Source organism: Colletes gigas, unplaced genomic scaffold, assembly GCF_013123115.1.
Source record: "Colletes gigas isolate AHSC1104 unplaced genomic scaffold, ASM1312311v1 Colletes_gigas_Sc00012, whole genome shotgun sequence".
NCBI lineage: Eukaryota > Metazoa > Arthropoda > Insecta > Hymenoptera > Colletidae > Colletes > Colletes gigas.
Genome location: NW_025106641.1, coordinates 3224219 through 3251921, shown reverse-complemented (window position 1 = coordinate 3251921; position 27703 = coordinate 3224219). Strand labels below are relative to the sequence as shown.

General features: G+C 48.7%; 1 long non-coding RNA gene across 1 annotated transcript in view; it reads right to left on the bottom strand.

Annotated features, from left to right (window-relative positions):
- Positions 1-27703, bottom strand: part of LOC122398881 — a 61464-nt gene that overhangs the window by 14460 nt on the left and 19301 nt on the right. Inside the window, exon 3 of the long non-coding RNA XR_006259227.1 lies at positions 11167-11268. This is a non-coding gene — a long non-coding RNA (uncharacterized LOC122398881). The remainder of the gene's footprint in view (positions 1-11166; positions 11269-27703) is intronic.

Genomic DNA, 27703 nt, shown 5'->3' with positions numbered 1-27703 from the left:
GTTCCAGAGACCGTGAAAAAGTTATTCAGAGGCACAGTCGACGAGCCGGTATCGGGTTTCGGTGAGAAGAGCGTCGATAGCGAAATCGATGTAATAGCCACGGAGCGTGCATTCTCCGTACGCGGCCGTACGGACGGCCTTTTGCATCGAGCCCCGACGCGAACTGATATCGCTATCGGTTTATCGATATTCTATCTTCCGCGCGCTATAATTTTTTACCCCGCTAAATACAGGTGTTCGCCGCGCGGCGAGATACGCCGTCGGAAGACCGCAAACGTTTCGCGGAAGCGGCGACAATCCGTCGATGCGGAAACGCCGACGATGTACGGGCGCCATCGCGTTACGATGTACAACGCGCGGCCTGGCCCCCCACCGTAAAAATAACCAAACTCGCCGAGAATAGAAAAGGCTAGTTCGCTGTATCTATATCAAAAGTTTGTTATCGAGAAATGTATCGTGTCGGCCATAAAGTTCCCTCGGTGTTTCATCGATGTCATATTTATAGCGACGTAATTTTACCACGCGGTCCAAATAAACCCGTTTCAAACGGTAAGAAGGCCGAGGAACGCTAATTGAAAATTAAGATGACATTGTTTTATCCTAAAATTTGTTCGATGATAGGTCATTGTCTGTTAGTCATAAGGCTCGTTAGTCACTAGGTATAAGGGTCCTCCTCCCCTACTATTGCTAAGACATATACAGCGTGTTCGGCCATTTTCTTTTTCCGTCGAAAAATTTCACACCTTCCCGAATTTTTTTCTAGAAAATGGGTAAGAATTCGGGGGTATGTGTAATGACCAAAAATGATCGTAATTGACCCCCACAACCGAAAATAATTTTTTTAGAAAGATTAGAAATTTTTTAATTTTGTCGAAAAATTTCACACCTTCTCGAATTTTTTTCTCGAAAATGGATAGGATTTTGAAAGTATGTGTAATGACCAAAAATGATTGTAATTGACCCCCGCGACCGAAAATAATTTTTCCTGCACGATTAGAAATCTTTCAATTTTATCGAAAAACTTCACACCTTCTCGAATTTTTTTCTCGAAAGTGGGTAGGATTTCGAGGGTATGTCTACTGACCAAAAATGATTGTAAATGATCCCCGCAACCGAAAATAATTTTTCCAGAATGATTTGAAATTTTTGAATTTAATTGTTAATAACTTTTTGACGAAGCCTCAAACGAAATATTGATATTCTTGATTTTCATTTTACTTTGACCTGTACAATCTCCCATTAAAATTTTTCCCAGGGGTGGTCGAACACTCTGTATATCCCCGGACCGCAGGGCCCAGACCTTAGAATTGCACAAAAAGTCTACTTCAATTGCAATGTCTGTTATTCTTCATAGTCGAGTTCGGTGTGAGTTCAATGTAAATGAATAAACCCTGAAAATAGAAATGAAGCATCACTTGACCACTCTGATTCCAACAAATTTGCCTCGTGATTTTGATAAACGTCTAAAGAAGAAAGAATCGAGAGGACGCGTGGAGGCTGCGAGTGGTCGTTGAACGATTCGATTCCGTTCGAAAGTCTTTCACGCGTAAACAGTCCAATTAGAGGTAACCGCGTACCGAGCGCAACGCGCTTTTACCATCAATAACCTCCCGCGGCTAATAAGGATGTCCATCGTCTGGCAATCGCGAACGCGTACCGCATGGATGCATAGGTTCGAAGCGCATAGCTACCGAGTTCCAAGCATAGCACGGAAACGCTCACGGTCTGTGCGGTGCCGTTTCGCAGCTACGGTACGCGAGACGACGAGAGGGTATACACAGAGGGAGGGTCGACGGGCACCCGGACCGTGGTGTGCTCGTAAATTCTCGAAAGGAACGGTCCGTAGCAGCGGCTCTCTGTTACCTTACCGCTCTTCCCGCGGTAATATTACTCGGCTTATATTGCCGGGGCTCGGTTCGTGGGAAAAGGAGGGAACTACGTGGCGGAGCAAGACGGAGAGAAGGACCGGTGTATACGTAAGCAGGGCGCATCCGTGGCTCGCCGCGGCTGGCTGGCTGGCTCGTTTGCTCGCTTGCTCGCTCGCTCGCTCGTCGTTCTGCCGTTGGCTCCGTTTCGCGTGTACGTGCGAGGAGAAGCGAACCCCGAGGGATCGGGCAGGCCCAGGTACATACACACCTATCTATCCCTCTGCACCTACATACGCCCGTCTTTACGTATATACGCGTAGAACAGGGATGGGCAAAATGTATTTCGCAAAGTATTCCAAAGACGAACACTTCGTTAATTCGTATTTTTCAACTACGAAACTATTCGAACGGCGAATACTTAATGAATTTCAATTCAACGGTAGGGAAAATGTATTTCAGGAAACGTACCAAACGACCGGATACTTTACTAACCCTTTGGCCGCGTTTGACATTTCAGTAAGTCATGCATCTGTTTGGGCAAAGACGTACACGACGTTCTGATACGTCATTGAAATTGAGACGCGATTTAAATTAGTTCATTCTGGTTTGTTTCAAAGTAATGCGTATATGGTGAATGCAGTGTCTTTGGACGATATTTTAATTATAAAGCAATTCGAGAACCTATCTATTCCATGGTATAGGTATAGGACAAAGAGTGGACAACGTTTTGTGGGAACAGATGACCGTAGAAAACGGCTATTAATCTTTTATCCGTTATTCGAAATTTGTTCGTGGATAAGAATTTAGCCCAACCCCGATGCAGAATATATACCCAGCGGTTCCCGTAAACGCGCTCGCGCGCGCGTCCGTTCGTACACACGAACGTAGCGCGGCGCAGGGTTCTGGCGAAGCGACCGCGGCGATAACCCACACACAGACCGGGTTGGATCGCGTCGCGGCGCGACGTTGCCGCGCGGTTGTGTTGGGACACCGGCACGGAGGGCCTGGCACGTTATATACCCGTATCCCCTTTGTGCGAACTTCGGTTCGCGCACGCACAGCACGCGTTGGAGGGAGCGAGCAAGCCCGAGGATAAAACGAGGAGAAAAAGGAGGAAAGAAAGGGACGACACGAACGACGACGCCCCGGCACATCGTGAGGAGAGGAGAGCAGCTGGTCGGCACTGCGTGCGACACTTCCACCTCTCGTGCTCTCTCCTCGCGGGACCCGCATGCCACGGCGATCGACGATCGTGTGGCCCGAGGGGCCCGTAAAAGCTACACCGCCGAGCTCTCACGCACGCGCATCGAACCAACCTTCCTCGATTGTCGAACCGTACACAAAGCCGTCGGACGTTTACGTGCGCCACGGTGTTTTCCTTTGCCCTCCCCTTGCCCCCCAACTCCGCCCGGCCCCCCCTTTACCCCTCGCCACGACCACGCTCCGGATACGTCGCTCGCGGCTCGCCCGTCCGAACGACGTTTCAGCCCCGCTCGATGCTCGCTCGACTCTATCGCGGACGCGACGGGAATCTACGTTCCCCGAACCTCCGCTGCCCGGTTTGACCGGATACACCCGGTTCTCCCGATGCCCGCGGATTTCTTTGTTACGTTCCACCGCGTCGTCGTTTAACGCTATCGTCGCGCGAGGCCGACCGACCTCGATAAGATTTTTCGTCTTATCAACGCTGGCCTCTCGCACACGCGCGCGCGCGACCAAAGGAAATTTATAACCGCCAAGGACGGAACCTGGGGACTACCAGGGTGGTCGAAGCGTATTCTCGATAACGATACCGCTGACCCGTTTGTCTTTCCCGGGACTACGACGAGGGAAGGGGGACACCCACTGTTTCGCCAATTAGACGTTGGAACAAAGTATCGGGCCAAAGGTCGGACGACCGTGCGAACGGAGAGCCCGATTTTAATGGACGACGCCGTTTGCTCGAAATATCTGACCACGGGCCTTCGTCTGAACGCGAATCGGATGGTTTGGATCATCTTACAGCGAAATTGCATACGCGGGAAGAAACTATTACCCCGGACGTACCGCGTAAACACCCTCGAAGAGGCAGAGCTCGTGGGGTAGAGGCGCGTTGGAAATATCGAGCGCGAGGATTTTTGATTACCAATTGACGGACCTTGGCACAGGATATATATCGACGCGCCAAGCTCCCGGACTCGCTACCAGCGCACGAACGTTCGCCACGCGGAGTTTCGCCGACAAACGGTCGCGTGTGTGAGTCGCGCGACTCACGCATTCGCACGGACACACTCTCGCGCGCCCCGGCGTAACCGTCATCGGTCGGCGCGCAGTGACTAAGCGGCGCAAAAAATCCGCGTATTACGGACCGTTCTGCTCGAGCAGGGGACTCGCGATGATCTAGGGGGAGAAATCGGACGAGGTGTTTCGAACGCGTCGGGGAAAAACGTATTTCTCAATATCCCGGTTCGTCCGGTGTCTCTTGATTTCGTAACGTTCCGTTCAACATATATTTCGATGACAGGATTAACACGTTGACTGCCAGTCTAAAATCCTAAAATTGTTTACAGGACCAAAACTTTGAGTTTAGTCAATTGTAAACTACACAACTTAAAAGTTGTCGTAGTAGTTGCTTTCGTAACCTCATTAAAATTTATTTTCTTCAACATTTCAACTTGAGAATTCATTATTATATATATGGGTGACGTGGCAGTCAAAGTGTTAATTCTCGAGTTGGGGATGCCAAAGGATGTAAATTTGGATACGTTATCGACGCGTTCGTATCAAGTCTGCTCGTGGATTATAGTTAGTTGGGGTATCGCGATGTTTCGCAACCGTTGGAAGACACGGCGTACGTTGTCCGGGCAAATGTCGAAGCACGCGATTTCGCATCGAACGTTCCCGACGAAATAAGGCGCGCAACACACGAACGGATAGTTTCGCGTGGAAGAATTCGCCCCGAGAAGCCGGTGTCGGTCAGCGACTGCGCGATCGCGTGCGAGACTGTGTGCGTACATGACTACTATTAATCTCGCGGCGGTGATACGTCATTCCGAAGCACCGCCTAACCGACTCTTATCGAATTCGAGCCACCCAGTGCTCATTATACATTCGAGAGCCCGGCGGAACGCATCGGTATACAGGAGGCGTCGCCCCGGCGATGATAAATAGGGATACTAGCGGCCAACTTTTTCGACGATACATCCAGAAAAAAGGCCCTCGATTCACGCGCGGACCTACACACCGACGCTTCTGCGCCGCGTCGGCGAACCAATATCCTCGCGTTTTCGCGCAATTAGTCGAATAAAAATGCAGATTACTCTCGAGTATAGTTCCATAGAGACAGTTTAGGAAAAGTATACGGTTAGGAAAGCGTTAACGCGAAAGCGACACGGAGGTGCATACGCGCTCGCGCGCATTCTGGTGCAATTAGTCGCATCCGCGGTTGATCGCGTCCCCGACGCGACGTCTCGGTCCGCGCCAAGGAAAAACTAGTCCGTGGAACGATCGATGCGACGCCGGTATCGATTTCCGGGGGCATCCTCTTTGACATTTGGCCCGCGCCATTAAGCCGCGGGAAACGTGTTGGTCCAGTGGACCGTCGTTCCCGAGCGTGCACAGAGAGAGGCCATCGGGCATCGGCCGTCGGGCACGGGAGCATTTTCGATCCGGTCGAAAATACGGGACGCGACGTTCTTTCGAAACGAGTCTGCCTTCGGGATCTTTCAGCGGACCCGGCTCCTATCGGAGCCTCTGCGGTACGGCCGGAGTAGTGGGACAAGGAGGAAGGAGAAGCGCGGACAAGAAAAGACAAGGGCGCGAGCGAGAAAGAGAGACGGGAGTAGAACCATCCTCTTTAGAAGACCCTTAACCCTGCGGGTGACGGTCGAACGGTCGGTCGGTCGGTCGGACGAACGTCAGACAAAAGGGATCGGCCGGGAGCCTGGGGGGGGAGACGGGGGGAGGATAACAGTGGCGCGAGACGCGAAAGAGGGGACCCCGAGGGGGGGTTAGCGGCCGGGGGGAGACAGAGGCCTGGCAGCAGGAAGCTCGCGATGCGTGACTCACCGAACCGACCGAATGGTATAGAACCCGCGGGTTCGCGTTCGCGCGCTACTCGCCTCTCTTTCTTTCGCCGCTCCGCCGTCTCTTTTTCTCGCCCGTTTCGTTCCGTTCCGTTCCCGTTCTCTCTCCCCTCGTTTCTCGACCCATCCTACCGATTTCCCCCTTTGGTCGGTCACCCTCCCTCTCCCTCGCCGCCGCATCGAGGGAGAAGAAGCCCCCTCGACTCTGTTCCCCTTTCTTCCCCCCTCCCGCCCCCTCCCCTCGTGTCTCTGGTCGTTCAGCACGGCTCTGGTTCCTGCCTAGCCCCTAGTACCCGCGTCGCGCGGAGCCTTTGTCCTCTGCCATCACCTCGCGTTATTTCACACTCTCTCGCGCACACGCGTATGCACCGGAGACGACGCTGCTTGCACACGCCGCTGCGTCGCGCCGAGCCGCGCGTGAGAAAGAGATACGCTCCACGAATACGTGCACGGACGCGACGAACGCGACGAACGCGTCGCCCCGAAGAGGAGCCCTCCCGGCCCCCGCTCGGCTATTTTGCACTTTGCCAACCCAGTCCCGGCCCGCGGACCTATCATTATTTCGTGACAGTCGATAATATCTTAACGCATTAATGACCGATCGCGGAGATCTCCCCCTTTCCCGGTGCAGAACACTCGCGATTAACTGGCACCATTTGCCCTGACATTCGTCACATTCTCCGAGCACGATAAAACGCTAAATTTATTCTCGATATAGCGTTGGAGATTAAGAACAACACTTCACTAAAGAGACTTCAGAGATCTGATCCGAGTCCAAAAATGCCCGTCGTTTATATAATCGAGGGTTGCAACGGTGGCGTACGGAATGAGTAACCGAGCACAAGAAGTTAGAAAGGCTGGAATTCGGAAGCTATGACTAGAATGTTTATGTAAGGATGATTCTAATGTTGGCTTATTAGTAGAATACGGATCTTTATGCAAATTCATTCATTAGTAGAATTAATGAAACGGATGCTTCGCAGAGGGCTGCCTCAACCCCTAAATATAATAATTCGTATCTTACTTTAGGTATTTCTTATATTTTTGTATATTAAATGCATTCTGTAGTTCTTTGAGGATTAAAATTTCCCATAAATGCATAAACATCCGCAGTCTACTTATGAGTTAGTCCCCGCTAAATTGTTCGTTTCGAGAACGTTTCGTCGATGTCCCGTTTGGCCCGCTCTTCCAAAGTTTCAGGAACGCGCTAGAATCGAGTCTTGGCCGGATTCGGACATGTTTGCGCGCGATCGCGTACGTGCACGCGCGCCTGCATCGAGCGTTGCGCGTTGCGTGCTCGGTTGCGTGCGTGCGTGCGTGCGTGCGTCGTGAGTGCGTGCGTGCGTGAGCGCAATCGGACGCTGGGGTAGCCGCGCGCGTCCGTCGCTAACTGCGGCCGAGCGAGGAATTAGCGAGTCGTGCAGCGAAGGAGACTACCGTAAAGTCCGTGGCTCGTTATGCGTCCGACCGAATTGCTAGCTTCGGCTATATCGTAGCCCCACCGTCTACGGGTATATACGGGTATGGAACGACGCGCACGAGGCGATGGGCCAGGAATGGGTTCGAGGTTAATGCGCTCGCCGGGTCTAATGACCAAGGACCGACTTTAGGGTGGGCCGGCTGATGCCTCCACTGAATTTGCGGTGGAACGGCTCGCTTTGCGTAATTGCTAATTAGTAATTGGTGGCCGCCGGGACGCGTATATACGCGGAAATTTTCTAACGCGCGGACCGATATTTCACCGACTTGGTACCGATTAATCGATACGCGGACTCCAGTTTTTAGGGTTAGGTTCGACGACGTCGCCCAACGACTGCAACGAAAATTCGACCGGTGTCTGTACTCGTCCAAGAATCGAGGGTTATAATTTTGCAAAATTTCGCATCGCGCGAACGAAATTGCAATTACGGTAATTACACGTTTACTTTTTCGTATAGATTTTAGAACTTCTCTGTAACTTGATTTTGCGGGCCGGATAAACTCAATGAAGGAGTTTGGCCCGGAGGCTGGACTTTGTGCACCCTCGGTGTACAGAAATTGCATAAATGAAATTGGTTGACGTTCCTGTCAGAGAACGCATCTGACTTACCACTGTTTAATTAAATTCGTAATAAACTGTAAATGATACTTCCCTCGCCGGCCTCTACATTTTTAATGAAATATTTAAGCGAGAAAGGTTTCGAAATCTAACCGTGCTGCTGCAAGTTAAATGAAATCCAATATGCGTGATTGTGTAAACTGTAGATGGCCACGTTCTGGCGTTACCCCTTTCAGGCCTGACGGCAACATATGGGGTGCATGATATTTTAAAGTCAATAATTTCGTGACGTATACGGGGTGATTCTAGTAATTGGGCTGGACTATAATACTATTTTAAGGGAAGGTAGAAATAAGTAACGCAGAACAATTTTGTACGATTTAATGATATTTGTCGAGTGCTGGAAAAATACTCGGTTTAAGGGGGGAGTCTCATGTGAGACCTCAAAAAAATCAATTTTTTTTTATTTCATTGTTTGAAAGTGTAAAGGATGCTCGGCCAGCCCTGGGAAAAATTTTAATGGGGCATTCTAGAGGCCAAAATAAGACGAAAATCAAAAATACCAATTTGTTGATGAAGGCTTTGTTAAAAAGTTATTAACATTCAAAGTTCCGCTCGTACTGAATTTTTATATCGAAAATACGCAACATTTCGGGGATATGTCTATTCACCAAAAATGATCGCAATTGGCCCCCGCATCAGAAAATAATTTTTCCAAAATGATTTGAAATATTTCAAATTCGCCGAAAAATTTGTCTACCTTCTCGAATTTTTTTCTAGAAAATGGGTAGGATTTCGGGGGTATCTCTATTGACAAAAAATGATCACAATTGACCCCCGCAACCGAAAATAATTTTTCCAAAATGATTTGAAATATTTCAAATTCGCCGAAAAATTTGTCTACCTTCTCGAATTTTTTTCTCGAAAATGTGTAGGATTTCGGGGGTATGCCTATTCACCAAAAATGATTGTAATCGACCCCCGCAGCCGAAAATAATTTTTCCAGGACGATTTGAAATTGTTGAATTTAATTGTTAATAACTTTTTAACGAAGCCTCAAACGAAATATTGATATTCTTGATTTTCGTCTTATTTTGGCCTCTAGAATCGTCCATTAAAATTTTTCCCAGGGTTGGTCGAACACCCTGAAGAACGATACCGGGTGGTTTTTACGGTACGCCCGGCGCCGCGTCGGAAACGCGCGAATAAAGATAACTGCACGGTATTAATGCCCCCCGGTCTCAATTAATGTCAATTAATACGTTGTGACTGGATCTATTTGTCGGTCTCTAATAAAGCCTGTTACGGCCAATTTTAATCGGTATAATCCTAACGAGACTTTTTCCTGTTCGTGCCCGACGGACGAGCAGAATCGAGAACGACGGTTCCCGCGCCCCTGCCAAGCACCGCGGAACGATTTTCGATCGAGGTCGTTTCGAGATTCCACGCCGTAACCGTCGCGGTGGTCACCGGTGACCGTCGCCACCGGTGAAACAGCAACGGCTATAGAATGTTGCCACACTGTCGGTGGTCTTTGCTATTTTAGTACCCAAGGTCGCGCAAAGGTCACGCTATCATAGATCATCGAATTGGCCTCGACCTCGCTCTTACGCCACGACGATAAAAATATGTACTCTCGAAAAAACACTGATAATCTTGAAATCTCGGAAAATATGGCATTGAGAAAGGTTATCTTGTTTATTGAAACGCCGGGCCCCTTTGAAACAAATAGTATCTTCCTCCGATGAAAAGGAAATGGAATATTTGGTAATTGTGAGGTTAGGTTACCTGGCAAGAACCGTGGCCCACATACGACGCACGGGCAGGTTAAAGGGTGTACCGTTCGTTCGACGACGGTTGACGATTTTTTCACCGCTGTCCCCGTCATTCGTTCCTGCATCGCGAAATGTTCGCCAACGTTCGCGGCGCTCTACGCTAAAATTCGACGTGGCCAGCGTTAAGCTGCTTAGCGCCGAGTAACCAAACAAGCGTGCGGCTAATTCTGTCCCGTGAAGCATTAACATAAAACATTAACGGGCGAATTAAGGTTGCGCCGGTACCGCGGGCGATCGTTAAACCGGCGAATCGAGTGTCTCGTCCGATCCCCCACGGACGTTTCGGGCTGTCTCCGTTTATTGAACGCGCGGCGGCTCTTGATCGCCGCGCCGGGTCGAAGCGGCCGTCCACGTATTCTCCGGTACGGGGCTCCGAACGTCGGCGCGCGAATAAATTTAACGGCCGCGAGAGGCCGGTACGCGACGTGACGCGTGGCTTGGCCGCGAGAGGCCTCGAAATGGTGCGAGAAACTCGCGTCCTTTGGTGTATAAGGACACGCGCGACTCTCGCTCTACGCTGCGCGCGAACACGTAAGGTCGACGCGTAGCGATGGAATCGAACCTACATGTTCGACGACGCGGTCCGTGGCGAAACGCTTTCCTACCGTCACGAACGTTTCTCTGTTCACCCAATCGGGCCAGCGTATGATTTTCATAATAACTTACAAAAAGGAAACGAAACTGCGTTGAAACTATGGAAACACAGTTCCGCCCGTATTGAATTTTTTTCTCAAAAACGCGCATGATTTCAGGGGTATGTCTATTCACCAAAAATGATTGCAATTGACCCCCGCAACCGAAAATAATTTTTCTAGAACGATTTGAAATATTTCAATTTCGCTAAACATCTTGTGTAAGATATATGCCTTTAAGGGGTACTGTTTTCTATCGTTATTATTCTATAATGAAAATTATAGGAAAAGAAAGGGAATTACTACACTCTGAGGCATCCAGCTAGAACCGCAAACGCAAATGGTTTCGAAATCGAAGCGGGATGTGTTAAGTACACTGTCTACTGTAAAATATCATGGAATGAAACGGATAAATCAACGTCTAAAGGAATGAAACCGCCAGCGGCAAGTGTTCGGGAGTTGCCCGTGACTGTCACGGACATGCACATACATACTATACCTAACCTACCGGTTAGGCGTGCCCGTATATGTCACAGGCGTGTGCGTTAAGGGGTTAATTCGAAACAAAAAATTGACATTGCTATTCTCGGAAATATAACGATAGTCCTTTAAAGAAAAGTAATTTTATCGAGGAGTCATTGTTACCTTTATCTAGATAAATTTTACTTTCCGTAATTTCGATGTTATTTCTCTAAAAATATTGCAATATTAGTCGATGCAAAGACTCACTCGGTGTTTCTTCCGGTCATCGCAGGATCCTCTTCTCGATGGCTACGCCAACCTCTGCATTTTAGCTACCAACGTATTGGTAATTTGGTCGGGACTCGGGTGCTGGTAACAGAATAAAATTTAACTCATATTTTAACGTTTCGACTCCGGGCACGAGCGCCCTTCAGAATATTCACATTTATTTACTAAAAACTTTCGCCCGCGGCCACGTTCGCGTGGATTTCGGTCGAAAAAATTCCGGTGAAATTAACTGTACTCTTCATTAGAGAGCAGCGAGGAAATTTTGTTATGTAAAATTGGCAATTGAAACGAACGAATATCGAGAACATCTTTTTCACATTTTTTGTTTTATTATACAACGGAAAAACTGGTATACGGACGACTGAGGATCGTATTAAGGTATTTTCACATCCGTACTCACCGGGGCACGTCGATGTGTTCAGATGAGTTGATATAATTAGACGGGTGGGGAACGTGATGTAACCGATAGGTATCGAGGCTATTGTCGCGTGTCCCGATAAGCCTCTAATCGTTCCAAGACATTCCTCGGAATGGCACGATACGGGGGTATCAATTTCAAACGTAAATATATACGCCGATTGTATCAAAACGCGGCGATCTTTTGCGCTGCCGTCGAGAGACGCGTGACGTAATTGCGCGCGTATCGGCTTCTATTCGAAATCGCCGTATCACCGCCGGAAACGCCACGGAACGACGTCGCGTCGCTGGCCGGCGACCAGCACGAAAAACCAACGACCAGAAATATTTTGTTCGAACGATAGAGGCTGTTAATTTTCTGACGACAGTTTTTTCGTTTTCTTTTTTTCGTGATTTTTTAGTCGTATCTGGGCAACGAAAAAATTTTTAATTTAATTTTTGAGAAATTATGTGGTAAATGCGAGGGAATCAAGCGTGCCGACAAACTCCCTCCTTTCAAGTTGGTCCGCTTTGGAAACGCGTTTTAAATTTCGAATAAACAGATATGGCCAAGTTTCATTTATAATTGTCCAGTCTAGAGTACGATTGACCGTAATGGATCACTCATAACCTCTACGCGTGGACACCTTCGGTTTATCGTGAACCGAAGAGATCGCATTCATTAAACCCAACCTTCCTTGCAAAGATCGTAAGGACACTGACTCGATGCTACTTCTACGCGATCTTCGGCGCGCGCAGCAGTGGTCGCGGAGTGGGGAGAGAGAGAGAAAGGCTACAAGGGCTCGAGCTCTTGCCTCCCAATTCACTAAAAAATCTATCGTTCGAACTTTAATCGTCCCGAACGATTTCTTTATTATATTACAGTTCTCCCCTTCTCGTAATACAAATGTTGGATGACGCTACCATACAAACACCGGTCACATCACAAAGATTACAGACTCATCCTCATCCAAACATACTAATCACGATTTCTAATCCTTATTCATCCTGAACCTCGCACCCTTCCTGAGTCACACTGTCCCTTGACCATCGCCCCTACCTTTTGGAGATTCTAGAAGCCAAAATGAGACGAAAATCAAGAATATTAATTTGTTGATGGAGACTTCGTTAAAAAGTTATTAACTTTTAAAGTTCCGAAAGACGTGAATTTTTTTCTCGAAAATGTGCAGGATTTCAGGGGTACGACTATTCACCAAAAATGATTGTACTTCACCCCCGCAACCGAAAATAATTTTTCCAGAAGGATTTGAAATTTTTTAATTTTGTCGAAAAATGTCACATCTTCTCGAATTTTTTTCTCGAAAGTGGGTAGGAATTCAGGGATATGTGTAATGACCAAAAATGATTGCAATTGACCCCCGCATCAGAAAATAATTTTTCCAAAATGATTTGAAATATTTCAAATTCGCCGAAAAAGTTGTCTACCTATTCGAATTTTTTTCTCGAAAATGCGTAAGATTTCGGGGGTATCACTATTGACAAAAAATGATCGCAATTGACCCCCGCATCAGAAAATAATTTTTCCAAAATGAATTGAAATATGTCAAATTCGCCGAAAAAGTTGTCTACCTTCTCGAATTTTTTTCTCGAAAATGCGTAGGATTTCGAGAGTATGTGCAATGACCAAAAATGATTGAAATCGACCTCCGCATCAGAAAATATTTTTTCCAAAATTATTTGAAATGTTTTAATTTCGCCGAAAAATTTGTCTACCTATTCGAATTTTTTTCTCGAAAATGCGTAAGATTTGGGGGGTACGTGTAATGACCAAAAATGATTGTAATCGACCCCCGCAACCGAAGATATTTTTTCCATAACTATTTGAAATGTTCGTCTAGATGAGAATGTTGGTCATCGTTGCACGAAAGTGGACGACGTTTGTGGGCGGCGCGAGAACGTTTCTGTGCCGCGATCTCGACACCAGGGCCAAGCACACCGCTCTGTTGGCAGCCGACTAGCTCGCCCGGTGCTTTTGGGATCGAATTCTGCCGCTTTTACTGGGCGGCATCGACGCCAACCGTTCGCGGATGCTGATCTTTCTTGGCTGCTAATTTGGATGATTGAATAGGAAACGCGAGATACTCTTGCGTCTGTGTCTGTCCGAATCAGGGACGGATCGCAAGGAGGGTCGATGGGGGTAATCCAGGGCCGCTTTCAAAAGACTCTCTTAAGAGGGAACATGTGCTAAATAGCTATTGAAAGGATAGTTAAAAAATTTGTACTCTCCCATAATCAGTTCGTGATTTGGTAATGCAGTGGAACGTCGATTATTCAAACTACGGATTATCGGGACACGCAAAACGAGACGTGTGTCAATACGTAAGCATCGCGAGCCCTACGCTGTTTACACTTTCATGCCCGTATTCGTCATACGTAAACAATTTTATCAACCCCCTCGATATCTACACCACGAGTGTGATCAGTGTCCCACAATAGTACCAACCCATAATTGAAATTATGTTCCGTTTACTTGTGTAACAATTTCGAACGCGATAAACACGTTCCCAAAGTTATTTTATTATACAGTTCTCCGGATTTCCCGGACCAATTATCCGAAAAATCGATTATCGGAATCAATTTGTCACCCTATTGGTTCGAATAATCGGCAATCCACTGTAATAGTTTCGGTACGAGGTGTAATATTGCTACTATAGCTGGGACTCCTCGAATATGACTACGATCGAATGTTCATATCTGATTAATAGAAACTCTCTCGCTTTTGACGATGATTTCTTGTCTTCGACGAGTTCGTGGTTCAAGAGTCGACGCAGTGTCGGAAAGAAATCGAGGACTGCGCGGATCGGCGCGTCGTTGCCCGGCTCGAGATTCAAGATTCGTTCGAGTCACGCGCTCATAGTCACGCTTCGGAAGTGGCAATCGTATTAATTCGATTCGTCCCCGTTGCGCTATCGCGCCAAAATTGCGTGCGTCGCCCGGACGAAGATAAAAGATGTCCAATCACGAACACTTGCGACGACGCGCTCGCCCTTCGACGTGACGTCAGAGCGGCGCAGTCGCCGACCGTGATTCGTCACGGTCTAGTTTCCCACCTCGCTGCGTTATATACTGAACGGCGCACCACCACGGATCGGCGGGGGGGCGCTGCTCGTTCGTTCGCTCGCTCGTTCTTTCCCGCTGCGTTTCGTGAGTTTTGGCGCGGATGCAGCGGCGAACGACGGCCAGAGGAACGAGGGAGAATGCCTTTCTCCTTTCGGCTCCGCTCACGAAGCTCGTTGAATCGAGACGCGTCCTGATTAACGAAATTAAACCTAACAGACCGGACTGGATATTCGAGCGGAATCGAAGATGAGTCTTGTCTGCCCCCGTAGCTAATGCCGACCGGTGACTCTATCCGTCCCGATCATACGCGCGACCCACCAGTTCCCGGATCTCTTTTTTACGCCCACGGCACTTTTTATACGCGTGGCGATTCATCGACGTTGTTCCGTAACGATAATTAACCGCCAAGAACGGCCATCGAACCGATTCTGAAATTGAACCTTATCATTTTACGTTGGATCTCAAAGGGACTGTTGGGACTTCCTAACCCTCTCACGTTCTTACAAAAATCATCTCCAGTGACGATTATATGTGTCTGGAGTTTCTACGAACTCATGGAAGTTTCACTCTCGCCTTTCTTCTGAGGGTGAAGTGCACAGTTCAGTAACAGATCTCTTGGAGAATGTAACTAAAATATACCTTTACGTATTTAATAAAAGTGAAATTCTACCATTAACTATTATTGTTTTATTTAAAATCATACGTCCCATAACCCTACTTTTTCCAATAGGGACCAACAAAATTCCGACATTTACTCGAGCCCAAGAGAAAGTCACTAGCATTGCACATCAAACGAGACACCTGCCTGAAGAAGAGGTTGCGGTTGGTGCAGCAGCTGGTGACTTTCTCCTGTAGGGCAACACATCGATGGTGTAACTCGAGTGTAATGTTGGATGACCAACACTACCATACAAACTCACCCACATCACAAACATTACCAATCCAAACATCCTAATTACGATTTCTAATCTTTACTCATCCTGAAACTCTTACCCTTCCTGACAAAAAACCTTCTCGAATGGTCCGGCTTCGATTTTGATGAAACTTTGTACACTCATAAAGCAGCCAAAAATAGTCGATACGTATTTTTTTTTAGCCGCTGTAACTCGAGCTTAAGGGATGAATTCACCCCTTGAAGTTTTGATTCGAAACGAATTTTAAAATATTACCTACCAATGGAAAATTTCAATAAAAGGAAAAATTAAGTTAATAAATTTTTTTTTGTTATAAACAAATTGTATTTTGTTCAATTTTTTAACACCATGTTATCGTACATAAGAAATCATTAACCTTGCCCGTTAATAATATTTTCGTATGTCTTTTTGTTTTCGAGATAGCTGTTTCGAGCCAAAACTTCAAGGGGTGGTTTCATCCCTTAAGCTCGAGTTATCGTAGTTAAAAAAAAAATACGTGTCGATTATTTTTGGCTGCTTTATAAGTGCACGAAGTTTCATCAAAATCGAAGGACCATCGTCTCTACCTCTATCACTAGCAATAGTTTATAAAAATTTGCAATATCGAAGAATAATCAGAAAGAGTCTAATATTTAGTCGATCTAACGCAAGTTGTATGAGTTTCTTAGGAAAGTTGTTGTCAATTCTCTTCCAACAGTAAATTCGGACAGCGCAAACGCGTTCGATCTACGTTGAGGTTAGGAATACTTGCGACGGAATCACGTCGCCGCTGTTTATGCTGCCTCGACACGAGTGGCTGGCAGCGGTGTAATTAAAAACCCATTTGAGCGGGACCTGTTTCGAGAACAAAGTCTCGTCCGAGGATTTACGTACGTACGTATGTACTTCCCTTGCCAATTTCCAACGCACTCGGGTTGTTCTTTTCTGTGATGTGAAATCGACGGGGCAGTTAATTTCCTTAATGTCTATCAGTATATGTTAACACTTTGGGGCACCTTAGGTTTATATTTCGTCTTATTTACGTAAAGCAGTTGGTAATATCCTCAACAAATGTTACAAATGTATTCACTTGCGTTGGCAACATGCCAATACAGGTTCATCGATTGTTGCGAGCGGGAGGTTTTTTATGTTTACACATTATGTGATACCTTTATTAATAAAAATATACCAATTTTGTTTAATTTAAAACGCAATCAAATTTCGAGGTTAGGGCGAGGGTACCTAATAACAGCTTGACAAAAGTTAAATCGCTGTCGATCGAAATGGATTCTTACATCGAACGATGATTTTTAGGTTATGTTAACCCTTTGCACTCGGAGATTTTTCTTCGACCACCTACTACTAACTCAACGCAAACTTTCTTACGAAATATATAGTAAATATCCAAGTAAACACATTTCTTTTTATATAATCACTTTAAAACAATAATATTGTTGTGTTTCCTTGGAGTGTACATTCAAATTCTTTGCTAGATGACCCTTCAGAGGAGACAGCCGAGTGCAAAGGGTTAATAATTTTTTTTCATGCGAAAGTTATACCTTCGTTAATAAAAATATACCAATTTTGTTCAACTTAAAACACAATAAAATTTCTATGCAATATAAGTGTAGTTTATTATCTGGAATCCTGTGCCGCGAGGAGTTAAGGAAAAATAAGCCCCAGCCATTTTCCTCGTGGATCGCGTCGAAGGACACCGTTGTTCTCGCGCGTTCCCTCCGTTCGGTAAAACGACACCGCCACCAGGGGAGTGGGCCATAGAAAGTCTGTCGGTCGGTGAATTTCGGTGGACGGCGGACGGCCGCGCGACCGTCAGCCGCCGGTGGGCGTTTCACGGGCGAGCGTGGAAAGGAAACGGTTCGAGGACGCGGCATCCCGCCGGCCCGAAGAAATTTTAATTCGAGCGACCGTGCTCGATAACGCGTATCGAAACTCCTCGTCTCGCGTCGAGTCTTTCCGACGATCCGCAGCCGTCGCTCTCCCGTTCCTCCCCCCCTCGTGTCCCCGGCCCGTCCCTCTCTTTCCAGCAGTCGGTCGGTCGCGCTCTTCTTCCCCCCTCGATCCGGCCTTCGTTCCCCCCCGCTCGTCCTCCACCTCTTTCCATCGGCAGTTTTTATCGGGCAACGAAGGCACGGTGCTCGCCTCCATTATACCCACATCCATTCTACCGTGGCCCCGCTGGAAAAATCCGGCATCGAGCCTCGTCGACGGACGAACCGTACCCTCCCCCTTCGCTACCCCCCCGTGCCTCACGGCAGCCCGTAGGTCGCAGCTCTTCCGCGGGGACCTCTTTTTATCTCTCTCTTTTCCCTTGTCGCGCGTCGCCTTCTTCCTCGTTCTCGACCTTTTTCGAACCCTTTTACCCGCCCGACGTCCTCCGCCGCCCAACGGTCCAGGGACTCCTCTGGATTTTCACTCTCCGTGGGTCCGAAGAAACGGAAGCCACCGGACTCGTCTGAAACCAGTGCACGAAGGAACGGTAGCCGTGGCGGCAGAGAGAGAGAGAGAGAGACAGAGAGAGGACAGCGGGGAAATGGGATTTATTGCGGCAGCCGGGCAACGGGTAGCGGACGACGTTTTTTTTCCCCCGAGAGAGGAGCGAAATAGCTCCTCTTTCGTTTTCCAACGACGGGCCTCGATAGACGTCGACGTTTCGAGCCTCGTCGTTCCACCGTTCCTTCGATCAAAAGGGTCGCGCGAAAAATTACGTGGCCTCTATATATAGTATCCTCCTATCCGGAGCGTTAATAATAATGTTTCGTTGTCTTTTGTTGAAATATGTCTGAGCAGAGTCTTCATATATTTTAACACAGAGGAACGTTACGGAACAATAAAATCATGGTTACACCATCCCGACGACGGTCATAACAAGAAGGGTCTGTTATACAAGCGACGAGCAGATCCCCATAGAGACGATATAAACAACCGAATTATTTGCAATAGGAATACCACGGGTGTCGCGATTATAACATATTTTAACGAATTCGATCTCCTTTGCAGTGGAGTTTTTCGCCTCTCGGAATATGTGTCGGTCCCCCGTTCCCCTAACGCCGTCAGGAGACCGTCACCCGTTCCGCCTCACGGTCGTTTTGGCTCGCGCGGAGAGACAGATAAGAGGTGGACCGGTTTGGTCGTTACTTAAATTTCCAGACGGAATTCATTCGCTACCCATCTCTCGCCGATCGGAAGCGTATTCAGGAATCCGTTGGATGTCACACGGCAGCCAGCGATAAACTTGTTTCGCCGAGCATCTCGCATTAGGTAATACATAACTGGAATTGGCGAGAGCGAGCGAGACGAGGCTAGGTGGAAGAAGAAGGGAGGATTTAAGCGACGATGGATGGAAGAACAAGGAGGGGGGTAGGAGGGGGGATTGGGAAGCATCGGCGAGGACGGAACCGGGCGATACATACGTAGGCAGGTACGCCGTTCATTGTCCCGTGGGTAATGGTGCTTCTTCGCGCGTTCAAACGTATTTGTAACGAGATAAACAATACCCTGCTCAAAATCTGTTACAGCTGTTAAGCTGCATACGCGATTAAAGACGTTCCTGTAACACGTAACGTACCCGACGTCCCACACCCGGTGACCCAAATAATTTCTATCTCTCTCTCTTACTCTCGCGTTCGCTGTCCCTGCGGTTTTGCGTTATTAACCCATTTATGCTCGATCACTGCCGCTCGAAATCTCAACAAATTCGAGAAACACCTGTGGCGATCGACTCGCATTTTATTACTCGAATTTTCTTTACAGAATTTACACAATGTTATTTGTATTATGAGTGGGGAAACTTCTTATAAGTAGTATTATATATTATGGGATATATTCAGAGTGCCTCGTTGCGGTTGTTAGGACGCTATCTATTGTTTTAAACATATATGTATCGTGAATTCTTTTATGCATTCACAAATACAATAACGTCTATTTTACGTTAGTCGTTTCAGTTTTGTATTGGATTTATAGGATTTCCAACAAGTAGGTACAGCTGTTGGATTCCAGTAGAATTGACAACACTTCAGAAACTCGTACAACTTGTGTTAGGTCCACCGAGTACTCTTTCTGACCATTCTTCGATATTGCAAGCTTTCATATACTATTGCTGGAGTTAGGTAGAGGTAAAGGTGATTAAGATGTTTGTGATGTGACTGAGTGACGAATAGGTCCACGAATCCGTTGAAACGGAAATATGAAAAATGTCCCCGAACCGCGAATGGTTGGAAGTTGTCGAGGATCAAAGGACTGTTGAAACTCTCGAGGATCGGTGCACGGCCGTAAATTATCATTTATTACTTAATTAATTCAGCACGTCGTCTCGGTCATTCCGCTATCGGGTTAACCTCGTTTGTCCTCTCCGATGAATTTTTGTCGCTCGAATACTTGGGCCGCGTTTCGTGGTATTTAGGTTGTTCCGCTTTTCGCTCGTCGACCGTGGAGCGCTGGCTATTATCCGGGATAGCAGCCACGGAATCGATCGATCGATTCCTTGGTGCTCGTGGGTCCGAGACTTCCCACGAGAGAGAACAGAGACCGGTAGAGTGAGAGAGTGAGAGAGGCGATGTCAGAGAGGGAGAGAGTACGCGAAAGGCACCCTAACGCGCCAATATATCCCCTTGAAATTATTTCGTAATGGCCGAGGTATTAAAAGAACGGCGGTGCCCGCGCAGCCCGCGCGCTCAACGTTTAATTACCATCCGCGAAGCCATGGGAAAATTATCGACGCTAACGATGAAAATGTCCACGCAATTTTCTCCTTTTCGTTATAAAAGAAATACGAATCGGGCTGATAAATTTCGCGTCCGCTACGGAATACTCGAGTGTTCGTCCCGGAGCCGTGAATATTTTTATCCGGATAAACATTTTTGTTCGTGATTTTGGAATAAAAATTCATTTGGATAAACGACATTTAATCGACATTCTCAGATCGACGGGGACGAAATTCGAAATAGGGATCGACGTATTGTCGAGTCAGAAAATTTTCGAAATTTTAACGGTGTTAGATTTGGGTTAAATATAATCCGATTACATTTGCCACGATACGATTATATGTAATCGCGAGATAGTGTAATATATTAATTATTGCATACGATCGAATATTCTATACATATTGATACATATATAGTACATGTTTAGATACAATAATATATTGTTAATAACAGTAACAATATAATTTTCGACATGGTCAGTTTAGTCGATAAAAAAATAAGACAGCAAATAGGTTACGTTAGGATGATATCATAATGGAATATCTCGTCCAAAAGAGCTAAAAAATTAATTTAAGGCTACTTTTATGAAGGGCGTTCGACTACGGACCGGTAATTCTTTTAGGGGATGATTCCACAAGCAAAAATAAGACGAAATTGCGGTAAAGGCTTTGTATCGGAGTTATTAACCCTTTGGGCCATAATGGCACGCGCACGCGTCACCTTTTTATTTCGTTTTATTAAACGCTTCGCGAGATTTATTTCGAATAATGGCCAACGCTGCCGCGCATTCCATCGATTCATCACGGGAGTATTTAAAACCCCTCGGAATGTCCGGAACAGAAATACCCGGAAACGATGTGTATACGACTTACATCACTTTGCGTGCGATTAGAAAATCTCATCTGATAGGAGATGTATTCGACAACGTGTCTTTGAAAAGTTTTTAGCGGGAATGTCGGCGAGGAGCTGCAATTTTTCACACAGACCCCGGAAATTTCTAGGTCGGGTCCGCTGGCGCGATAGAATTAGCCATCGGTCGCGAACAAGGCGGCGATTAAGGGGAACACGAGCGTCACCCGCGGTACAAGTTGAGAACACGCGCATGACAATGGAGTAGCGCTAGCCAAGATACCGGCCTTCGCGAAACGATCAATCGGTCCGTTCGCGTTCGTGGCTCGACGAAGAAAATAGTACTTGGACGCGACGTTGGCGAGAAAGAGAGACGCGGGGCGTGAGAGAGAGAGAGAGAGAGAGGCGCTCTAGCGCCGCGATATATCCGCTCGATTTACTTTCTCGACTCCCTTCTGTCTTCCTGTCCTTCCCTTGCCGCTTTCTCGCTGCACAAAAGCCGAGGGGGGAACAAAAAAAGACTCGCTCGTCCGTGCGAGCCGCGCGAATATGCACCGCGAGCGCAATTATACGACGAATACACCCGTAAACGCAGGTAGTAGGCGACGACGAACGAAGGGAAGGAACGGCGGAGTAAAAAAAAAAAAAAAGAAGAAGAAAAAAATACGTAGCCAACGTTCGCCTTCTTCCCATTTTATTGTTCTCCCGTTTCCTTCCTTTCTTCTCGCGCGCGCTACCTTCGCCGGTGGATTTCGTTCGTTCGCGGCGACGCCGATGGCGGACCACTTTTTTTCCCCTCCCTCTCTGCCACCCCCCCTCCCCCCGCCGCCACTCCATTTTCCCGTCCCACTGTTTTCGAAGACGGACGCCGCGGAATTATTTAAAGATCGATGGCGACGCGTATCCTCCCGAGCGTCACCAATTCCGTCGGCGACGGCCACGGACGTTTCTGCGGGTACCGCGGATCGTTACCGGTATTTTTATCGCGAACGGAACGGGACGACGATCGTTACCGATATTTTCAAAATTCCCGGAGCTCCGCCGCGCCGCCATTCGTTCGACGACGGCGGCTGTCCCCTGCTTCTCCCCTCGGTGGAGCGTTTACGGCCGCCGCTCGTAATTACGTAACGAACGCACCCCAAGACACCGGTAAATTACGGGAACGGGAGAAGGAAAAATAGAAGAAAGTCGAGGGAAGGACACGCGCGACCCTCCCCGAGCGGGGAAGACCCCTCGCGGGCCGCGCGACCCCTACGGTGTGTTCCGGTGCTTTTCCGCGCGCAACCTTCCCCCTCGCGAAATTTGTCCGTTTGCAACGCGAGTGAATTTAGGGTGGTACATGGCGGACTAATAACAAAGGGGCTGCACGGGTGAAAGGGGACAGAGAGAGAGAAGGAAGCGTGTGTTCGCCGATTCGGCCAGAGGGCCGCGCGACGATTCCTCCGGGTAGCTGACTTCTGTTCGCGTCTTTCTTGCGCTTTCTTGCTTCGCCGCGACGTGAAACGCATCGGGGAGGAAAGAGCCGGAGAGCAGGACGGCGAGGGAAAGGCAAAGACACGGTAACGGAGGGAAAGAGAGAAAGATAGAAGGTTGTTGGCGGGCAACGACGACCGAGGGGCAAAGGAGGATGAAGGGGGGTTTGGGGGGCGGGCAGGGAGAACGTTGGACGACGAGGGAAGGCGGTGACCCGCGGTGCCTGTCTGCCGCGCTGGCCGCGTTTCAGAGCCGCAGAGCTCTCCTCTAGCGCGCGGCGTTATAGCCGGTGCTCCTTTCTCTCTCGCGTTCCCTCTTCGGATTCTCTCGTCGTCCGTACACAGCGTGTGTGTCGCGCAGGGTGGCACAGAGAGCGGTGGCCGTGGGTCGTGCGGCTGGGCGCGCAACACACAGAGCACCACGATCCGGCGCGGCACCCGGTGGCCAGAGAGAGCGAACGGCGAGAGCGCGGCGCGCGATGAGGAGCAGCAGAGCACCGCTGAGAGGAGCGGAGAGAGAGTGGAACGTCGACGGTGATCGGGGGAGAAGCGCGCGCGGTACAACGATAGAGGACGGAGACGGCAGGGGGGGACGGGGCGAGGGGGAAGGCAGAGGTTGTGGCGGTGGCGCGAGGGAGAGCCGGAGAGCCAGCACGGCGAAGCAGGGTGGCAGCGACGGACGAGGAGGAGGATGAGAGGACGAGGACGAGGACGAGGAGAGGAGAGAGGAGGGAGGGAGGGTGAGCCAGCACACCAGCGGGCGACTGCGGCTCTGCGAGCAGAGACCGAGCGAGGAGTGGCGCGGTGCGGCGCGGCGAAGTGAAGAGGAAAGGGGGACGAACAGGGGGGAGACGTACCAGGGAGGACGGAGGTAATTTGAGCGTCACACGCCGAGCGAGCGGCAACGAACGAACGCCAGGCAACGTCTATGTGCTACATAAAGAGGGTCCCCCTATCCTCCCCCTTATGTATCCAACCCATCGCGAACCTACGATGCGACGCGACCCATGTACAACGCGTCCCAAAAGTCCCGTGTTGCCTGCCTGCCTGCCTGCCTGCCGCCTGCCTCTGCCTGCCTGCCTGCCTGCCTCTGCCTGTCTGCCTGACTGGCTGGCTGCCTGGTAGCCTGCCTGCTGCCCCGCTTCGTAACCGTGTCCCAGAGAGAACCGCGCGCTCTGCTGGGATATATAGCGTATATGAGAGACCACGGGCGCTGGGCAAGCACTAGCCGGGAAATGGCTTTAACCCGGGTTATCGAGGGACGACGAAACGGCGGGAACGGGCGGAGGGCAGGAAGGAAGGAAGGAAGGTACGGCAGGGGCTGCGAAATTTTTCAGGAGCGAACGCGCGCCCGGCCCCCACGACGCACCATGTTATACCGCCAAACGAGCGCGTGGGTGTGGTTTTTGGCGGCAAAGCTTCCTCCGCGGACGACCAAATTGAAGATTCCCCGCGACCGTGTGCGTCTACGTGTGTGTGTGTGTATCTGCCCGTCGGCCTTTGCTCGCCGCGCGCCTCCGCTCTCCTGTATTTTGGATGACTATACGCTGCGCGCCCTGTTCCCTTTCGACTCTCAAGTTACAAGCTTTCCTCGACCTCGTCTCGTCGGCTTCCGACGAAAGCGATAATCAATTCAACTTTTCGCCACGTTTCTTCCTCCAACCCCTTACCGTAGTCTGACTCGTCGTAACCTTTCGCGATGCTCAGTTTTACTACGCGCGTAAAATAACACCCGTTTTGATCGCGTAAATTAAAAATCGTTCCAAAGTAATCGCCAACGGAAAGAACGATACGAGGCTCGCTCGTCGCTCGTCGACCCACGTTGCGTACTTGCCGAGAATTTCTCGAGCGTTTCGCTTGTCCGGGGAAAAAGAGAAAGTCCCCGTGCAAAACGTGCTAAACGGTGCACCGACGGCATCCAAGCCGATCGATATCGATATCCCCTTGATCGACGCCGCTTAAACGGCGACGATCGATCGGCTTGTTCCGTAAATGCGACTCCGACGTCGAGTTTCCAACGAACCTCCCGCGTTCGATTACAGGGGGTTCGAAGTTTCCGCGGGATCAACTATTTCGGGTCACGGTATTTCGGCGATTCGGAGGTTGGCGTGGAGAACGGTGGGTCTCGTCGGGTTAGGGAAAGAACGATCTCGACCGCGTCGGGGAGCGGGGAGGGGTGGAGGGGGGTAGGTTAGCGTGCTCATTAGAAACTCCGAGAGGAGTCCCGGTGCCCGAAGTTCTCGGCGGTCCGGGAACGATTGCGGTGGAACGCACCGGGTTTCTCCGCCAGGGAAAATATAAAAACGCGTCAGGTGTTTCCCGCAGAAAACGTTTAAACTTTTTAATGCTCTTCCGATGCGGTGACTCGGCCGCTGAAACGTGATTTACGATCGAAGTTAGGGAATGATAATGTGTTTACCGAGCAAACTCGCGGAAGGGTTCCTCTCTACCGACGTCTCCCTCCTCCTCCTCCTTCTCCGTTATTCCGTTCTGTGTGCGTTTTCTCTTCTCCCTTTTTCGTCCCCGGCGCGCAACGTTTCGCCCAAGCCTTGCTCCCCGATCGAGGCACCGGTAGGTTCGCACCTGTTATTGTTATAAAGAGTCGCTGCTGCTGCTCGCCGCCGGTTCGTTTCCCGTTGCACGCGCGGCGTCGTACGTATGTGCCCCGGCGCGCTGCTAAAGCGGCTATCGCGAGTCACGCGCAATTAATCTTAAACTGCTGCCATCGATCTTGTCCCAATTAGTCTCCTTTTCGTACGCATTTGTAGAACCATCCTCGTGCGCCCGATTACCGCTAAACGGACTCTAATTAATTGACACGAATGCGCGCTTTACCATCGCGATCGACCACGCGCGCATGCGCGGCCCTCGATTTTTCACCGAACGTTTCGCGTTTCGTCTTTTCTTACGAATATCGTAAAGTTTCGAAACTTGAAATGTTGAATCTTTTAAAAATATCAATCGACAAATTCCAACTCCGTCTAGTCACCGAAGGAAAGGTTTGCTACATCGTCCATTAAGGACCCCCATAATTAAGAACAGTATTTTAATGTTTATGGGTACGGGGAAGGCTCGACACGCGAAAAACTCGTCACGAGCGCGATCGTTAAAACATTATTCTAATAAAATTTCATCATTTTTATGCAAATATTATTAACGCGTTTGCTATCGCTCGTCGCGTACCTGTGACAGCTATTTTTATTCAATGTTCGTACGGATCTATGGACCCGTTATAATTCCATAAAATAATATTCTTCCGAACTAAAACATGCTTTTTCCCTTTAATAACTAACCACTCGAACGTGTTTATTTTCGTCGCGGATCGTTCAAACGTATTAATTTTCGCGGCAGACGACGTTTATAATTACACGCGAACGAGCACGAGCTCGAACGCGTTCGCGCGAAAGGGAAGGGAAATAAATATTAAACCCTCTATAACCCCGTGTGATTCCGAGGTTACATATGACCGTGTATTAATATTTTCGAAGCCTGTTTTCACTTTTTTTTAACGCCGCGCGCCACTGGCCTTAAAGCCGACACGTCAAACAAACCGATCCATTAAGCTCTGCCGCCCGCTTCTCGTTACGAACACTAATTATTCGCTCGAAACGCTCATCTTTTTTTCTACATTTTTATGATAGAAACACTTTCCAACATTTGTCAAAAAACGTCAAAAAATAACTTTGTCGATCGGTGTTTCGCGGGCCACCCAGTGTGCAGAGAGATCCTGGCGCATTGAAAATATCCCAGTAACGCTCAACATTATGCGCCCGAACCTTCACCTTCTTAATACGACCTTGAACGACCTTGCGCAATAAATCATCGCGTGAGAACGCAATACGTATCACGGCGCATTGTAACTCGCTCGATCGAGTGAAGAAGGGGGAGGGATGAACGGTAGAAATACGTAAAACTTTCGTCGTCGCCTTTGCGTTCCGCGACCCACCCTCGAAAGGAGCAACCACCCGTGCGTCGCGTATATCGGTCACTGGAACGACCAACCGTCCGACTCGATTAATCATCGGTTCGATCGATCGACGACAACAATATCGATCCGAGCGTATGGAAATTCCGTGCAGCCGCCGCTCGCGGAAACTTTCAATCCCCTTTCGCGCCGGGAACGCGAGATCGATGCGTCCCGTCGCTCGGCGAATCGACCGGGCGAAAAATCGATATCGCGGCGAGCGAGCGGACGGCCAGCCTCGCGAGTACTCGGACGAAATTGCCGGTCGAAGGTTCCCCGTAGTTTCCTCGGAGGCAAAAAGTTACTCGATATCGGGGACACGGTGAAAATCCGGATTGGTCGCGGGGCGTACGGCGATCGTAATGGGCGCGGGAGCGACGATAATGGGCGCGCGCGCACCGTCTTTCGAAAGTCCCTATCGGGAGGCTGACGTTTCGCGGCGTTGGTGGTCGTGCGCCCGGTATACATCGAGTGTCGGTATTGGGGCGGAACGAGCAGGGTGCACGGCGACACGGCTCCCTACAGTTCCTCGCAAAATTCACCGTTGGCTAGCGTACCCGGCGAAAACCGGAGAACCAGTGAAATTAACAGAGACGAATACACCCCTGGACGAAATTTCAACGACCCTAGCGATTACTACACCGCGGAATTTCCTAGATGAACGATCGAGAGCACTGATCATTCGAGTTCCTAAAAATTTGAAGACTCGATTTTTGTTTTATTCAACATTGAAATTGGGGGAATTAAAAAAACAATTTGGACGATATAACTTTTAAGTAAGCTTTATTAGAAACACTTGGAAGGCACGTCGACGACAGTGACGAACAATTTGTCCTGTACCCTCAGACCCAATACAAGTCGATGGTTTTGTCACGGAAAGAAAACTTTCTCTTTCAGAACAGAAAAATCAACGTTCAATTTTCGTTCAAGTATTCGTTTGTGAGATACCAATTGTTTAAAATGAATTATCGTCCAGGTATGGATGGGCAAAGAACGAGTAGAATTCCAGTTTGATTCCAAGAGCTAAGATCTACGGATCCGTGCGTGCAGTCAATTTTCTGATTAATTTCGTGCGTTCGTGTTCGCGTTCGTGTTCGCGCGGCGATATTCATCGCGTTCCGAAAGCCTTCCCGCCATATT